Here is a 20,010-nt window from a genome sequence, read left to right as displayed (position 1 = left end):
TAGTAGTACAGTAAATATGCCTTCTACCGCAACCCTGATTTTTCGACCTCTAAGAAAATCGCACCAAAACCTCAAAAACTCACTTTCTCTCCACGTTCCGCGCCTCATTTATTGCGCTGACGATGTTTCACAGCGCAGAAAAGCAGTGATGAGTAAATGCACTTTCTCATCCTTGAAAGATGAATGCACCTTATCGTAATTTTCCAAGTCTGGGACCAATGATTATATATCGTGACCTTTGTAAACCTCTCGGGAACGGTGTGATCTCTCTGCCACACAAACACACACACGCACACACACACACACACACGCGCGCGCGCGCCTCTCATTATTTCTGTATTGTGACGCAAGCAAACAAACAAATAATAATTGTTTTTTTTAGGATTCCTGGCCCCTATAACCTCGCCAGGGTGTGTGGTGCACAACCGAAAGAAAGGTTCTAACGGCTGCGGTTAGATAACCACACCTCTGTAGAGTTTCACGTGTTTTTTTTTCTCAAACTTCCATCAAACTCTACAGAGGACCTCCGTAATGCATGCAACGTGTACTAACGACTCTAGTGTTATTTGATGTTGTATTTTTTATATATAGAGTTTTATTGTGAGATAGATAAAAAATTATGTTTATTAATAATATTTTCTTGATGAAGATGGAGAATGTGTGTTACAAACAAATAAAGTTGCATGCTTTTTTTTTTCCTAGTGTGTATGTATATGTGTTTTGATGTTCGACAGCATCTGAAACGATAAAGTAAAAAAATAAATTTATTGTTAATTTTCTCATGTAAAAAAAAAGAAAATTTTGTGCAAATTCTGATTGTAACTGATTGTCTAGTGCTATAGTGCAAACTGATGAAAAAAAATGCTTATTGTAACTGATAGGATAAAAAAGATATTGTAACTGATCTGAACTAGTGAAATTCGTATTGTGCTATTGTAACTTATTGTGCTAGTACAAAATTCTTATTGTAAATTATTGTGCAAGAAAAGATGTTAAACCTGTTAAAACTGCTCCGTGACCCTCTCGTTCTTCACGTCGTGAATGAAGGATTTCTCGGCGACCAGGATGACGCTGCATAGAGTATCGGCAGGCAGCGCGTCTTGGAACTCGCAGACGACCTTGATGTTGGTGCGATCGTTGACCACGACCTGCTTCCGCTTAGTCGTGTTGATGACGGACATCGGCCTGTGGGTTTTGAATTCGCTGGGCGTGTAATACATGTCTACGCTTCCCTCGGTCACGCGCTTGTAAGCCGTGTAAGCTTCGTAAAGTTTGAGGTAATCGTCTTTGGTCATGTCGAGGTTGTAATTCTCGCGCGGGAACACTTCGTTCCTCCCATTCTTGAGATCAACGTTCTTGATCTTGCAGTCGTCGAACTTGCTGGAATCTTTTTCCTGATTCTTGTCCCTCCCGGTCTGAAAAAGTACAATGACGAAATCTGGCATGTCGAACTGTATGTTGTTGAACTGCGTCGTCACGTCGAATTCCATGTGACTTCCCGACGCTAACTTCTGCACGCACTGGTAACCGTGAAAGTGAATCGGTACCTGCGGACTCTTCAAGATCTCTGCTTTGTACTTGAGGGCGTAGTTCGTTTCGTATTCCACGATCGGCATTCTCAACTCCATGCTCCGGATGACGCATTTGCCTGCTTCGGATAAAGTGTTGGGCAGCGGCGTGCCGTCCGGACCCAAGTTGCTGTATCGCATCAGTGCGTCGTTGTCGTTGGCCGCTCTTCGAAACGTGACTCTCAGTCCTCCCTTCCACATGATCTTCTTGTAGTCCGAGAAGAATCCCGGCAGCAGACGCATGGGAAAGAGCACCGTGTGACTTCTCGTCGATATTTTCGTCCCCGCTACGAACCTCCCCGCTTGATAGTATGCTGCGTCGGTTTTGGATATTTTCAATGTTCCCACTGCCGTCGACGTGATGCCTGGATAATCTATTCTGTCGATGACGTTGTTGTGTTTCCTCACCTCCACCTGCGAGAACAGGTGAGGCACGAAGTTGTCCACAAGTATCAAATTTGCTGCTGCTGGGGGAAACGCGTCTCCGCTTTCTTTCTTCACCACGTCGAATTGAAGGTAGAGGTCCGCTCTGTGAGGATGAACGAACCCGTCGCCTACGTCCACGTCGTATTCGATCTCCCGGTTCGCTTCGTTCAAATTTGCGAACGTGCGACGGTTGGGAGGGAAAGATTGCAATTCGTAACTTTCGATTTGTTCCATTTTCACTATGTGTGTTATTTATTATACGTTGATCTCCAGGACGGCAGTCGTCGTGGCACCTGCGAAATCCACCACGTCTCCTTTCTCGTTCGTCACCACCAACTCAGTAGACCCAAATAGAGAATTGACAAACACCAATTGGGGCTCGGTGGGGCTCGCAGTGTTGGCGACTGCTTATTCGATAAAATCACCAAGGTTTTTGTTGGTCTAACCTAACCTAAAGCAAAAAACTGGCAATTTTGCTTGAGAGTTCACAAACCGGAAGTGGGGCTCGGTGGGGCTCGCAGTGTTGCCAACTTTTTACTCGAAAAAATCACCAAGGTTTTTGTTGGTCTAACCTAACCTAAAGCAAGGAGCTGACAATCTTGCTTGAGAGTTCTGCAACCGAAAGTAAAACTCGCAGTGTTGCCAACATCTTACTCGAAAAAAATCACCAAGGTTTTTGTCTTGGTCTAACCTAACCTAAAGCAAAGAGCTGGCAACTTTGCTTGAGGCTTGAGTTACAGTGCATAAAGCAATTTTTGGTAACCTACTGGTACTTTTGCCATGGCTTTTTACAAAAAAGAGAGGAGAGAGGAGAGAGAGAGAGAGAGAGAGAGAGAGAGAATTAAACAACCGACAGCCTACCTACAGCCTTTTTCTTCTTGGTCTAACCTAGCCTAAAACTACTATTTTTTTTTAGGCTTAGCCAATTTATATACTGGCGTAATATACACACACTAAACAAGGAGAGCCGGCAACAAATATATACTGCCGTAAAAGAGAGAGAGATTTATGGCTGGCAACAGTAATGAGCGAATGCGCCATATCGTAATTTTCCAACTCCGTATATCGCGACCTTTGTAAACCTTTCTCTCTCTCGGGGAAACGATGTGCCACACACACACACACACACACATACACTCACTTTCTCTCTCTGTTCCGCGCCTTCTCTCATCTTCTCATCTTCTCATCTTCTTATTCTCTCATCTTCTTATTTTTTTATCCTCCAAAATGTTTGTAGATCGTGACCTTTGTAAACCTCTCTCTCGAGAACGATGTGCCACACACACACACACACACACACACACACACACACACACACACACACACTTATATTATAACACAAACAAACAAACAAAATAATAATAATTGTTATTTTTTAGGATTTCTGTCCTCCATAACCCCGCCAGGAGTGCGTGGTGCCCAACCAAAAAAGTAAAGGTTTACAAATAGGAATTGGCAACACTGACTAGTTGCTTCACAAATCTTTTGTTTTTTAAAAAAAATTGGCATATGATATTTCAGAGGCGAGGCTAACCTACAAATAGGAGTTGACAGCGTAGCCTTCTAAGATGATAAGTATGCGGTAAAATGAAGAAGAAGAATTAATGACGCTAACCGGCGGTGCAGTGTTAATGCTTTCTCTTCTTTTTCTTTTTTTTTTTGTATTTTCTAGCATACTGATCTATTGCATGCTAACCAAACCTCTTGGGAGGTGGGCCACGGGTCCTCTACATGTATGTATGTATGAAATGCGATTTGGGGGAGGCCAAATTTTAAATTTACAGCTTAATTAATCTGCATGCATGCTTAATGTTTGATTTTTTTGTTTCTAGTTCGACATGAGATACACACAATTTTATTTTTTGAAGTACAGTTAATATTACCTAGGTTAATCTGTGACATACAACTAGCGATCGACACGACCACCTGACACACAGACACAGAGAGAGTGAGCAAATTTAAAATGTGATCTATCGTGAATTAAACTAAGCTCCCTCACCTACCCACATATAGCCTTACAGGTGACTCAAAAGCAGAAATTGGTCATAGCGTGACAGGTCGATCTATCGTGAACTAAACTAACCTCCCCCACTCATACATACACACTATGTCTTACAATAAGTAAGGCTGCTATATTACATGTAAGGGCTGACGGTTGCCAACATACACAAGATTTATTGCAAATTTTATTAACCTACGACATAAGCTATGGACATACACACACCAAGCCTTCCAGATAGGCTATAAGCAACTCACCTCTTGCAATTGTATAACGGGGAAAATTAACCTACAGCTAGCAACACTGTTTGAGCTGCTTTCGACGAGTAGTGTTACCAAACTTATTTTTTTGCAAATAGGCTCTACAGCTAGAGGCTTGAAACATATACCCTACCAGAGTATGCCAACTTACCTCATGTAAAAATATTACCTAGTACGGGTTAAGCTGTGACATACAACTAGCGAACGACACGACCACCTGACACACAGACAGAGAGAGTGTGATACAGCTTATACGCAGTTTTTCCTACACACGTACTGGGTTTAAAAGATAACTTGCAACAACCATTTCACTCACCTCCTATCATATAATAAAATTACCACAGGTTTTTGATACTTGCTGCCAGAACATGGTGGTTTTAGACTGGAAATTCAGCCCGATTATTCTATTTGTGCAAGAGAAAAATGATGATGCCTGCATTTGGAATATATAATTCTTCTTACGGTATTTTGCGTGCCCCCAGTAACCTTGCTTTCGATTCACGGAAGCTATGACGTGTATTTCCTGTTTCGCGAACATACGAGAACCTTTCACAATGTCGCATCAGATAATATATTGCAAGAGCGAGTTGGCTGTGTATATAAATCTAGTCTTGGGGAATGGACATGAATATAATGTCAAAATTATTGCATAACTTAAAAAGAACATTTATTGCACTGCGCTTTCTAGCAAAGGTAAATGTGGAATGCCCCGGCCCCTCAGAGATTCGAATACTGTTAGTTAAACAGCAAGTATTGTCATATGAACTGACGATTATTATTTTTTAAAAAAAACAGACCTCGTAGTAAGTTATAACCTGAGCTGTCTTGCAAGTCTCTCGAGTTTGATATCTGGTGAAGGAATATGATGCCACTATAAACTGTATACAAGATATACCCAGTCCCTGGCATGAGATGGACGAGAACCTATACAGTTGTACAATGGTTGTTTTTTTTATTAAAGCATAGCGCTTATTTACATGTCAGCGCAACATGCATGCAAAGAAGGGAGGGAGACCATAACGGATAATTCTTATTTCGATTTCAATATTTTTGCTAGTCACGCTATCTAGACGAACACTGGAAGATGGGCAAAAGCGAGGGAAAGAGAGAAATGTTACTTTTTGCCTCTCTGCCTGTGTGTGATATACTAGTTTTACATGCATACGGCTGTATCGTGAAGCGAGGCCGAAAATAAATTTTGAAAAGCAGTCTCGAGCATCTTCGCGTTCAGCCAACAAGAGAAATAAAACATTACACATGGGTGTGGGGCGCAACAGCCACAGTACGGTAATGTGCATGGATGTTAAAACTTTTGGGTTTTTCTGAATAGACATACATATCAGTTTTGCAGTCTCCAGATGGGACCGGAGCTTATTCTTCATTTGGACAAGGGGGTTCAGATCAACTATAATTTTTGTTCACATCAAAATGAAACAAAGGATTTTACTCCACTGCTTACTTATTCAATATTTTTATTATTGTAAAGAATGGGGCGGTGTGTCTTATTGTATATAGTCTTCCAACAACCACCTCGGGGGTGTAAATTTATGTTTCTGCATGTATGCAAAATGCACTTAACTTCAGTTGTGAAGTTTGTTTTGCTGTTGTGATTAAATACTAAACCAAAATCTTATTACATAACTTTGAAGTATATTTGTTAATACGATCTATATTATATCATCGCTATAGGTGGTCCATATTATGCGCAGGAGAATTTTTAAAAAATGTCTTGTTTCTCGAACCTGTGACCTGCAGATTTGCTTTTGCTGGCAACAGAAACAGAAAATGGCACTATGTTATTCTATACTGATACAGGTGTACTGTAATCATAACAATTTTCTAGTAACAAAACAACAACTATGTCGGAAAGAAATGGTGGGGGACTTGTCTGTGTGGGGTCTTATTAACTACTTCACATCTGTACCCGCACAACTCATCGACTACAAGGCAACAATTTTAGGAAGTGTGTGCATGGTCCCAAAAATACAAAATTTAAAATCACCAATGAGACATGAACTCCCTTCACTGGTGTGTATTTGAATATGCGAAAATGAGGTACTTTGAATAACCACAAAAAAGCTTGCAACGGTATAGAGAAGGGTCACAACTTCAAACTTTAGACTATTTTCGTTAATCTGCAAAGGGCCAGGGCGTACGGTAAATTGATTTTATTGAAAAGTATGCAGAAGCAGTGTTGGAAGCAGTTTGAAGACTGAAACGGCTATGGAAGGACACTTATTATAATGTTAATATTTCAGTATAATGTTTTCAGAATTGCTTTTCGATAATGTTCGCTACTTAATTTAATCAATTGTTAGACAAAACATACATTCGAATTCAAGGACGGAAAATATGAACAGCGAATGAATGCTTTAGAGTAGATGTGATATTTAAAGGAGGTGATTATTTTTTTACTTTCTCAATTCAAAACAAAAATTCATGAATATTATTATCATTGAATGGTTGGTTAGGTGCTCGGTTTACCTTGTCCCTCCGAACGAAAGATGGAATGTATACAAGCCTGTGCCTCCTAAGTTTATCGCGGCTATGAGGATAAATCGCGAAATGAAACGAACTGGAAATTTTCAATATATATATATATTTTTTATAACATGCTTCACTAAGGAGGTCAAATGACAAGTTGGATTGCTATCCTTTTTATAATTTGTTAAATTTTATTACGAACGAGGAAAGAATGCATGGCACTTAATGCTGTAATGTTATTGATTAGATCATCGTTTATCTTGTCCGCATCGATTAATCTCCTTATGTTCTTCTTTTTTGTCTTTTCGTCGCGTCCATCTCTTCTGTTATCACAATCGAGACTTCCAGATTATTATTTTTTCTCCCTGCAATTTTAGAAATGTAATTTTTCATGATCATCCAGCGAACGCCTGAGACATTTCAGCAAAATGTCGATTATTCAATGGATGTTGTAAGGTTCCATGTTTTTTTTTCACTATCTCTTGTTTGGTCGATTTTGAATTTGGGAGTTATTTTTTTTTATTTTGCCTTTCGCGACATGTTCGACTAATCGTGACAATACGTTTCAACCTTTCTGCATAAACGTTGAAACGTTTCAACGAACGAACGTTGAACCAAAAAAAAGGTTTTCTCAAACGTTTAGACGACTACGAAAACGTTGAAATGTAAAATATTGTTGCATTGTAATCAAAAAAAATTCGTTGAATATGCCTAACCTAAAATAAAATTGAAGAATTAATAGAGTTAAACATTTGCCACTCTGAAATAGCGACGGCTATCATAACATTATTTTCAGCAGAATAATAATGACAATATTATATATATTAAGGATTAGGCCCGAGGGATTCTTATTCACTACACTCGTTTCTAACCTGTCCATACTGGAAACCGAAAACACAAGTACGAGACACTAACTTGGGAGAGGACATGCAAAAACTCTGCGGGGCTCATCTTAAAAACTTCAGTAGATGTTTGTCATAGAACTCCCTCCTTAAATTCGATTCGAAAGGCACAAATATTCCGGTTCTTGAATAAGAAGCGCGTATGCCTTCGGAAAGAGAGAAGAAGAAATAAATAAATCAACTCATGCATATTCTTCATGTACGTACGCTTGGTGACAAGAAACAGTATTTTTTTTTCTCTTCAAGAAATTGTTTTCAACTTTTTGCTAGGTGACCCAACAGGAGTGGACGAAATAGCTTATTCATTCAAACTGGAAGCTTGCTTTTTTTTCAACAATGGAAAAACACATTATTTCCAGTGAAATATCGACTCAACTACCTAGAATGGCTACCACGGGCTTGGTGACTGAATACTAAAAAACTATCGAGCGACTTACTTCACAGCAGTGTCACTTAGTTTCAACAAGAACAGTTCAAGGCTTCCCGGGTGTCCTGCAAGGTTCGGCATTTATTTTTTTTAATAGCAAGCAGATGAACTGGCCTTACAATATGAAGACCCCTCTCACTGTGTCGGTTTTAGCGAACGTCACGACTGTGTTTGTGTGTGTACTGTGAGTTAAATAAAAAAATGTAGAACATATCAGGCAATGCGACCTCTTTTTTCGTGATCCGAACTTCGAACAGAAACTTGCAAATATGCTTGCCGAGATTTCAAGTAATGTGTCAGATATTGAATTTTTCCAATACAGAGGACGAAGAATATATTCAAAGCAATCATGATACCGATTCATATGTGTCAGTTGACAGTGATGAAGACAACCAAAACAGTAGACCTGATACAGTAAGTGACAAATATTTTTATGATAAAAAATAGATTCAAGAGATCTTCAGTGGAGACTACGAAACATACCAGAGTCCCGGAATATATATATTTTTTTTTGTTTCACCCCTAACTACAAAGAAGAAACAAAATAGTTCCAGTTGATGCATGGGGCTACATTATCACAGACACTATGCAGGAGAACATGCTAAAATAGACAAAGAAAATAAATTGAAAATGTGAGAAAGAAATACGTTAATTCTGATAGAGTTGTGCTCACAACTTGTGCTCTTACAGAACTGAAAAGCTTTCTTGGACTTCTTATTTACAATATAATTTTAAATAGAACAACAAAAATTTTCGATTTTTTTTTGCTACAGACGGAACAGAACATATTTTGAGTAACCATGTCATCAGCTAGATTTGCAGTACTTCCGAGTTCTATGAGATTTGTCAACCCTGAAAGCAATTTTGCAAGTTTTGAGTGAATTTAATGTCAATTCTCAAGCTTGCTATTCGCTTGGTGCTAATATAACTAGAACTAATAATCAGAACACATTAGAACAGATAGGCTAGAGTTATGTGAAAACGAGAAAAAGCTTTCTATACATAGGCAGGCTGTAGTAAGACTGTGTAAACCTAATTTTGATACCAACAGAAATGTAACTACTGATAACTGGTACACTTCCATGGAATTTGTAGATGTACTGTTAAAAAACTGGGCTAACTATTGTAGGAACAGAAAACAGATTTCACCACAATTTCAGGCTCAAAAAGTTGGAAATAGTATATACAGCTTTACGAAGAGTGTTAAATAGTTTCTCAAGTACCAAAAAAGGAATTCTCATTTCAAAATGTTGTGTTTTGTCTAACAATTGATTAAATTAAGTACTGAAGAGCAATTCTCGAAATATTATACTGAAATGTTTATATTATAATAAGTGTCCTTGCATAGCCGTTCCAGTCTTCAAAGTGCTCCCAACACGGCTTCTGCTTGCTTTTCAATAAAATCTAAATTATGTGCAGTTCAATTTACGGTACTAGCGTGTCTCACTGCTACACGGAAAATCCTACAGGAGTTTATTTTTTCCTGGAGCTCTGAGACTCGCCAAACCCTATATGGTATTGAGTATCCTCATCATTGCGATGTGATGAGAAACATGAATGTCCATGTTGTGAGTGAAAAAGCCAGAAAATCGCATGTCACGGCTTTTGATGTTATCTGTAAAAAAAGCATAACGAGAGTGAGGATTATGTCGGAAATAAACGTGTAGAGGACGAGGCTTGCAGCATGAAGTTTCAAGAATACCAGTTCCTAATAGCTCGGTATTAACCAACTAATTCTCTTGTCTTCTTAAACCCGAAGGTTTAGCAACAGAAGCCTTCCATCTCTCACCCTATAAATGAGCAAGATCAATCCAATTTTGTATCTAATTCTGTTCAAACCATACGGCTCGAATCTTGTGTGTATTACCTTCACTGTTTATTTTTTTCGCTAGCTTTTTGATCATACATTTTTATTGCATGTTTCGAATGTCAGCACAATATATTTTTCTCTTGGATTATTCATGACTATGAGGATGAAAGAATCAGAAACACAATATTATTTAACAAGCAGTATATATGTTAAAAGTTCCTAGAGAGGGGATGTACTTGACACAAGAATATAATTACCAGTGAATCATTGATTGAATTGCAGCTTTAAGTTCGCTTTATGCACGGAAAGGCAAATCGGGATTGGGCCTGTAAATCAAACCACCATGCGCCTCCAACAGGTATCAATCGAAACCTAGCACTTTTTTGATTACAAAGCAACAACACCATCGCCAAGACATAATTACCAGAAAATAACTAAAACCGACACAGTGAGAGGGGTCTTCATATTGTAAGGCCAGTTCATCTGCTTGCTATTAAAAAAAATAAATGCCGAACCTTGCAGGACACCCGGGAAGCCTTGAACTGTTCTTGTTGAAACTAAGTGACACTGCTGTGAAGTAAGTCGCTCGATAGTTTTTTAGTATTCAGTCACCAAGCCCGTGGTAGCCATTCTAGGTAGTTGAGTCGATATTTCACTGGAAATAATGTGTTTTTCCATTGTTGAAAAAAAAGCAAGCTTCCAGTTTGAATGAATAAGCTATTTCGTCCACTCCTGTTGGGTCACCTAGCAAAAAGTTGAAAACAATTTCTTGAAGAGAAAAAAAAATACTGTTTCTTGTCACCAAGCGTACGTACATGAAGAATATGCATGAGTTGATTTATTTATTTCTTCTTCTCTCTTTCCGAAGGCATACGCGCTTCTTATTCAAGAACCGGAATATTTGTGCCTTTCGAATCGAATTTAAGGAGGGAGTTCTATGACAAACATCTACTGAAGTTTTTAAGATGAGCCCCGCAGAGTTTTTGCATGTCCTCTCCCAAGTTAGTGTCTCGTACTTGTGTTTTCGGTTTCCAGTATGGACAGGTTAGAAACGAGTGTAGTGAATAAGAATCCCTCGGGCCTAATCCTTAATATATATAATATTGTCATTATTATTCTGCTGAAAATAATGTTATGATAGCCGTCGCTATTTCAGAGTGGCAAATGTTTAACTCTATTAATTCTTCAATTTTATTTTAGGTTAGGCATATTCAACGAATTTTTTTTTATTACAATGCAACAATATTTTACATTTCAACGTTTTCGTAGTCGTCTAAACGTTTGAGAAAACCTTTTTTTTGGTTCAACGTTCGTTCGTTGAAACGTTTCAACGTTTATGCAGAAAGGTTGAAACGTATTGTCACGATTAGTCGAACATGTCGCGAAAGGCAAAATAAAAAAAAATAACTCCCAAATTCAAAATCGACCAAACAAGAGATAGTGAAAAAAAAACATGGAACCTTACAACATCCATTGAATAATCGACATTTTGCTGAAATGTCTCAGGCGTTCGCTGGATGATCATGAAAAATTACATTTCTAAAATTGCAGGGAGAAAAAATAATAATCTGGAAGTCTCGATTGTGATAACAGAAGAGATGGGCGCGACGAAAAGACAAAAAAGAAGAACATAAGGAGATTAATCGATGCGGACAAGATAAACGATGATCTAATCAATAACATTACAGCATTAAGTGCCATGCATTCTTTCCTCGTTCGTAATAAAATTTAACAAATTATAAAAAGGATAGCAATCCAACTTGTCATTTGACCTCCTTAGTGAAGCATGTTATAAAAAATATATATATATATTGAAAATTTCCAGTTCGTTTCATTTCGCGATTTATCCTCATAGCCGCGATAAACTTAGGAGGCACAGGCTTGTATACATTCCATCTTTCGTTCGGAGGGACAAGGTAAACCGAGCACCTAACCAACCATTCAATGATAATAATATTCATGAATTTTTGTTTTGAATTGAGAAAGTAAAAAAAATAATCACCTCCTTTAAATATCACATCTACTCTAAAGCATTCATTCGCTGTTCATATTTTCCGTCCTTGAATTCGAATGTATGTTTTGTCTAACAATTGATTAAATTAAGTAGCGAACATTATCGAAAAGCAATTCTGAAAACATTATACTGAAATATTAACATTATAATAAGTGTCCTTCCATAGCCGTTTCAGTCTTCAAACTGCTTCCAACACTGCTTCTGCATACTTTTCAATAAAATCAATTTACCGTACGCCCTGGCCCTTTGCAGATTAACGAAAATAGTCTAAAGTTTGAAGTTGTGACCCTTCTCTATACCGTTGCAAGCTTTTTTGTGGTTATTCAAAGTACCTCATTTTCGCATATTCAAATACACACCAGTGAAGGGAGTTCATGTCTCATTGGTGATTTTAAATTTTGTATTTTTGGGACCATGCACACACTTCCTAAAATTGTTGCCTTGTAGTCGATGAGTTGTGCGGGTACAGATGTGAAGTAGTTAATAAGACCCCACACAGACAAGTCCCCCACCATTTCTTTCCGACATAGTTGTTGTTTTGTTACTAGAAAATTGTTATGATTACAGTACACCTGTATCAGTATAGAATAACATAGTGCCATTTTCTGTTTCTGTTGCCAGCAAAAGCAAATCTGCAGGTCACAGGTTCGAGAAACAAGACATTTTTTAAAAATTCTCCTGCGCATAATATGGACCACCTATAGCGATGATATAATATAGATCGTATTAACAAATATACTTCAAAGTTATGTAATAAGATTTTGGTTTAGTATTTAATCACAACAGCAAAACAAACTTCACAACTGAAGTTAAGTGCATTTTGCATACATGCAGAAACATAAATTTACGCCCCCGAGGTGGTTGTTGGAAGACTATATACAATAAGACACACCGCCCCATTCTTTACAATAATAAAAATATTGAATAAGTAAGCAGTGGAGTAAAATCCTTTGTTTCATTTTGATGTGAACAAAAATTATAGTTGATCTGAACCCCCTTGTCCAAATGAAGAATAAGCTCCGGTCCCATCTGGAGACTGCAAAACTGATATGTATGTCTATTCAGAAAAACCCAAAAGTTTTAACATCCATGCACATTACCGTACTGTGGCTGTTGCGCCCCACACCCATGTGTAATGTTTTATTTCTCTTGTTGGCTGAACGCGAAGATGCTCGAGACTGCTTTTCAAAATTTATTTTCGGCCTCGCTTCACGATACAGCCGTATGCATGTAAAACTAGTATATCACACACAGGCAGAGAGGCAAAAAGTAACATTTCTCTCTTTCCCTCGCTTTTGCCCATCTTCCAGTGTTCGTCTAGATAGCGTGACTAGCAAAAATATTGAAATCGAAATAAGAATTATCCGTTATGGTCTCCCTCCCTTCTTTGCATGCATGTTGCGCTGACATGTAAATAAGCGCTATGCTTTAATAAAAAAAACAACCATTGTACAACTGTATAGGTTCTCGTCCATCTCATGCCAGGGACTGGGTATATCTTGTATACAGTTTATAGTGGCATCATATTCCTTCACCAGATATCAAACTCGAGAGACTTGCAAGACAGCTCAGGTTATAACTTACTACGAGGTCTGTTTTTTTTAAAAAATAATAATCGTCAGTTCATATGACAATACTTGCTGTTTAACTAACAGTATTCGAATCTCTGAGGGGCCGGGGCATTCCACATTTACCTTTGCTAGAAAGCGCAGTGCAATAAATGTTCTTTTTAAGTTATGCAATAATTTTGACATTATATTCATGTCCATTCCCCAAGACTAGATTTATATACACAGCCAACTCGCTCTTGCAATATATTATCTGATGCGACATTGTGAAAGGTTCTCGTATGTTCGCGAAACAGGAAATACACGTCATAGCTTCCGTGAATCGAAAGCAAGGTTACTGGGGGCACGCAAAATACCGTAAGAAGAATTATATATTCCAAATGCAGGCATCATCATTTTTCTCTTGCACAAATAGAATAATCGGGCTGAATTTCCAGTCTAAAACCACCATGTTCTGGCAGCAAGTATCAAAAACCTGTGGTAATTTTATTATATGATAGGAGGTGAGTGAAATGGTTGTTGCAAGTTATCTTTTAAACCCAGTACGTGTGTAGGAAAAACTGCGTATAAGCTGTATCACACTCTCTCTGTCTGTGTGTCAGGTGGTCGTGTCGTTCGCTAGTTGTATGTCACAGCTTAACCCGTACTAGGTAATATTTTTACATGAGGTAAGTTGGCATACTCTGGTAGGGTATATGTTTCAAGCCTCTAGCTGTAGAGCCTATTTGCAAAAAAATAAGTTTGGTAACACTACTCGTCGAAAGCAGCTCAAACAGTGTTGCTAGCTGTAGGTTAATTTTCCCCGTTATACAATTGCAAGAGGTGAGTTGCTTATAGCCTATCTGGAAGGCTTGGTGTGTGTATGTCCATAGCTTATGTCGTAGGTTAATAAAATTTGCAATAAATCTTGTGTATGTTGGCAACCGTCAGCCCTTACATGTAATATAGCAGCCTTACTTATTGTAAGACATAGTGTGTATGTATGAGTGGGGGAGGTTAGTTTAGTTCACGATAGATCGACCTGTCACGCTATGACCAATTTCTGCTTTTGAGTCACCTGTAAGGCTATATGTGGGTAGGTGAGGGAGCTTAGTTTAATTCACGATAGATCACATTTTAAATTTGCTCACTCTCTCTGTGTCTGTGTGTCAGGTGGTCGTGTCGATCGCTAGTTGTATGTCACAGATTAACCTAGGTAATATTAACTGTACTTCAAAAAATAAAATTGTGTGTATCTCATGTCGAACTAGAAACAAAAAAATCAAACATTAAGCATGCATGCAGATTAATTAAGCTGTAAATTTAAAATTTGGCCTCCCCCAAATCGCATTTCATACATACATACATGTAGAGGACCCGTGGCCCACCTCCCAAGAGGTTTGGTTAGCATGCAATAGATCAGTATGCTAGAAAATACAAAAAAAAAAAAAAAAGAAGAGAAAGCATTAACACTGCACCGCCGGTTAGCGTCATTAATTCTTCTTCTTCATTTTACCGCATACTTATCATCTTAGAAGGCTACGCTGTCAACTCCTATTTGTAGGTTAGCCTCGCCTCTGAAATATCATATGCCAATTTTTTTTAAAAAACAAAAGATTTGTGAAGCAACTAGTCAGTGTTGCCAATTCCTATTTGTAAACCTTTACTTTTTTGGTTGGGCACCACGCACTCCTGGCGGGGTTATGGAGGACAGAAATCCTAAAAAACAACAATTATTATTATTTTGTTTGTTTGTTTGTGTTATAATATAAGTGTGTGTGTGTGTGTGTGTGTGTGTGTGTGTGTGTGTGTGTGTGTGGCACATCGTTCTCGAGAGAGAGGTTTACAAAGGTCACGATCTACAAACATTTTGGAGGATAAAAAAATAAGAAGATGAGAGAATAAGAAGATGAGAAGATGAGAAGATGAGAGAAGGCGCGGAACAGAGAGAGAAAGTGAGTGTATGTGTGTGTGTGTGTGTGTGTGGCACATCGTTTCCCCGAGAGAGAGAAAGGTTTACAAAGGTCGCGATATACGGAGTTGGAAAATTACGATATGGCGCATTCGCTCATTACTGTTGCCAGCCATAAATCTCTCTCTCTTTTACGGCAGTATATATTTGTTGCCGGCTCTCCTTGTTTAGTGTGTGTATATTACGCCAGTATATAAATTGGCTAAGCCTAAAAAAAAATAGTAGTTTTAGGCTAGGTTAGACCAAGAAGAAAAAGGCTGTAGGTAGGCTGTCGGTTGTTTAATTCTCTCTCTCTCTCTCTCTCTCTCTCTCCTCTCTCCTCTCTTTTTTGTAAAAAGCCATGGCAAAAGTACCAGTAGGTTACCAAAAATTGCTTTATGCACTGTAACTCAAGCCTCAAGCAAAGTTGCCAGCTCTTTGCTTTAGGTTAGGTTAGACCAAGACAAAAACCTTGGTGATTTTTTTCGAGTAAGATGTTGGCAACACTGCGAGTTTTACTTTCGGTTGCAGAACTCTCAAGCAAGATTGTCAGCTCCTTGCTTTAGGTTAGGTTAGACCAACAAAAACCTTGGTGATTTTTTCGAGTAAAAAGTTGGCAACACTGCGAGCCCCACCGAGCCCCACTTCCGGTTTGTGAACTCTCAAGCAAAATTGCCAGTTTTTTGCTTTAGGTTAGGTTAGACCAACAAAAACCTTGGTGATTTTATCGAATAAGCAGTCGCCAACACTGCGAGCCCCACCGAGCCCCAATTGGTGTTTGTCAATTCTCTATTTGGGTCTACTCAACTCTATGTTGTCTATGCGGTTGCGACATACTGGAAAATAGATCGGCGATCCCAGGTCTTACCGTTTCCAAGATAACCCCACTTCCGGTCGATATTTTCGATTTCCGAGCATAGGTTCTATTCATACTTGTTCTCACGTATAGGTGTACATGATGAATCCCCAAACAGATTTTTCCCAAGTCTTACCGTTTCCAAGATAACCCCACTTCCGGTAGCTATTTTCGATTTCCGAGCATAGGTTCTATTCATACTTTTTCTCACGTATAGGTGTACATGATGAATCCCCAAACAGATTTTTCCCAAGTCTTACCGTTTCCAAGATAACCCCACTTCCGTTCGCTATTTTCGATTTCCGAGCATAGGTTCTATTCATACTTTTTCTCACGTATAGGCGTACATGATGAATCCCCAAATAAATTTTTCCCAAGTCTTACCGTTTCCAAGATAACCCTACTTCCGGTCGCCATTTTCGATTTCCGAGCAAAGGTTCTATTCATATTTTACTCACGTATAGGCGTACGTGATGAATCCGCAAACAGATTTTTCCTAAGTCTTACCGTTTCCAAGATAACCCCACTTCCGGTCGCAATTTTCGATTTCCGAGCATAGGTTCTATTCATACTTTTTCTCAAGTATAGGCGTACGTGATGAATCCGCAAACAGATTTTTCCTAAGTCTTACTGTTTCCAAGATAACCCCACTTCCGGTCGCTATTTTCGATTTCCGAACATAGGTTCTATTCATACTTTTTCTCACGTATAGGCGTACGTGATGAATCCGCAAACAGATTTTTCCTAAGTCTTACCGTTTCCAAGATAACCCCACTTCCTGTCGCCATTTTCGATTTCCGAACATAGGTTCTATTCATACTTTTTCTCACGTACAGAACTAAACGTTGCAACGTTACAATAACCGTCTTGACGTATTATAAATAACTACATACCAAAAAAATGAGGTTTACAAAGGTCACGATATATAAACATTGGTCCCGGACTTGGAAAATTACGATAAGGTGCATTCATCCTTCAAGGATGAGAAAGTGCATTTACTCATCACTGCTTTTCTGCGCTGTGAAACATCGTCAGCGCAATAAATGATGCGCGGAACGTGGAGAGAAAGTGAGTTTTTGAGGTTTTGGTGCGATTTTCTTAGAGGTCGAAAAATCAGGGTTGCGGTAGAAGGCATATTTACTGTACTACTGGTGGTGTGCAACAGAAAATTTAACTACAATATGAGAAATTGGCCTCACATCTAACAAGGACTCAATAACCTTGCAATCAATAACTACCTAGTTATATTTAAACACGAAACAAAACTGTCAGCAAGTCACACGTGTAATCCGTCAAAATACATTCAGCTTGTTTACGTTAGAAAATAAAATACCAGAAAATATGACTTAAAAAGCCTTACGTGTCAAAAAAAATCTTAATTATTGTGCCTGCTGTTACATGTGTAATCCGACCAGGAAGGTGGCATTAAGTTTTCTAGTAACCATCATGTGAGCTTAGTATGAACACATAATCTCGTATCCATATACAGGGTGTTTCTAAAGGTCGTTTACAACGCTTGGGAGGTGATTCCTCACACGAAAACAAGCAAAAACTGTTAGTTCTATTTTTACGACTGAGACAAAGTCGTGGATTGGGTGATATACAGGGTGTTTCTAAAGGTCGAATACAAGAAAAAACTGTGAGTTCCATGTTTATGACTGAGGCTTCGTTTCAGAGATAGGAACCTTGCAAAAGGTGACAAAGTGAACGTCACATCTAAATGGGACGAATAGTATCACAGATAGAGATGCGGTTTCAAGAGAATCATCAAGGAATAGTAAGTGCTCAGTCCAGAAGTCACTATGAAAAGTTCACTGCAAGCATGCGCAATGGAGTCTTCAAAGGAATTGGGGATTTCCAGCAAGAACAATGCCTGGAAAGGGTATGTAACGAGCAAGAAGGACCCTGGCAATAAGACATGCGTTAAAGACAACACATCCCGACCTCAAACATCAAAACATGAGCACGGAACCCAAAATCCGTTAAGTTGGGCACGGTCTCATACCCCAGTTACACGCAAGAAATGAACGAATCATATCATGTGGCATACGAGAGACACTTTACTCCACCAGCAGGAGGGAAAGAAAAACACAATATCAGATGATTGCGACAACATGTACTTTTACAGGCGACAACTACGTAATATCCCCCAACACACACACCAAACAACAAATGCTATAATGTCTTACGCACAGACAGTGCGTGTCACTGTACACCAACTGAAGATGTCAGTTTCACCACACAAAGGGGGTGGGGAGCAATACAAAGAGTGCTCTCACTGGGATTTGCCGAGGGCGATAATCACAGAAAGTTTTCAAAATGTCTGCCGTTCACTTCTACGCAGAGATAAAAGCGACGAATCAAGGATTTTCGAGTACGAGCAAACAAGCCAGGTGTATCTGCTACCGTCGGGGCGGCGACGTTGATGCGAGCAACGAGGTATTCAACTGATGTGAGACGCGTGTCATATACGAGGGTTTTCATTTCTCCCCAGAAGATAAATTCGAGAGGGTTGGGATCTGGCGACCTCGGTGGCCAAGGCACAGGCTCATCGCTACCAATGAACCTATTGCGAAACACGTCATGCAGGAAATGTCGTACATTACGATCGAAATGAACTGGTGCCCCATCGTGTTGGTACCACATTTCTTGCCACAGTGCCAAAGGTACGGTCTCCAACAGTTCAGGCAGAACCTCACTAAAAATACATGATACGTGAACCATTCAGGCGAACAGGGAGAATGTATAGTCCAATTAAATGATCATGTACTATCCCGCACCACACATTCACTGAAAACCTGTGCTTGTGATGGGCCACAAAAAGTGGGTTGTCAAAATCCCAGACATGACTGTCCCTACTATCGAAGAAATGCATCCTGCTGAAAATGGCTTAATCTGTCCATAATACCTTTGCCCCGAAGTTAGGGTTTGTGTCCAGCTGATGCAATAACCATTGGCAAAACTCCATACGAGGTCGAAAGTCACGAGGTAATAGTTCTTGTACATTCTGTAGTTTGAAAGGGTGCATTCCTTCCTCTGACAACACTCACGAAACATTCACATGAGACGTGTTTCGTGCCCGAGCGAGCACGCGCGTACTGGTGCCAGGATGTTCTGCGACCGATGTTAAAACATCTTCTGCAAACTGATGTGTGCGTACATTTCGGTTTCTTCCAACTTCTTGCCGCCGTGCTAACACTGACCCTGTTTCACGCAGTCGACTGTCCACTACCTGAAAGAAGGCGTGATACGGTAAACGTCCATGTGGAAAGTGTTCTCCATACAGACGCCTTGCCTCACGGCTATTACCACGTGCTTCCCCATACAGGAGATGCATGTCTGCTAGCTGCTGGGTCGTATGCGCAGCCATCTGTGTAATAGGGAGCTGGAACTGCAAAGTATCATTTTTGTTTTACACTGGCACACTTCACAAATTGGCCGTTTCACCGCACGAACACCACAGACCAATTTATACGATACTTGACTTGACCACTCCACCACGTCAACTTATTTCAATACAACGTACTAGTACTAGAGCGAACTGCTGATCATTTCCCAGCACCTGCAACATGACTGGGACGACGGCCGCAGAGAACCAACCCTTTGAGCTCCTCTCGAGGGTACAGCAGTCATGAAGGTCAAACGTAGACTACGAGAGCCAGACTTGCCTGCGCAGCGCTTCCAAAACTGTTTTTTTTACGTCACAGTGATCGCGTGCGAACACTCTTTGTATTGCTCCCCACCCCCTTTGTGTGGTGAAAGTGAC

The sequence above is a fragment of the Lepisma saccharinum genome, chromosome 9 (genome assembly GCF_977018435.1).
Source record: "Lepisma saccharinum chromosome 9, izLepSacc3.1, whole genome shotgun sequence".
In the NCBI taxonomy this organism is placed as follows: Eukaryota; Metazoa; Arthropoda; class Insecta; order Zygentoma; family Lepismatidae; genus Lepisma; species Lepisma saccharinum.
This window is presented reverse-complemented; position numbering follows the sequence as displayed.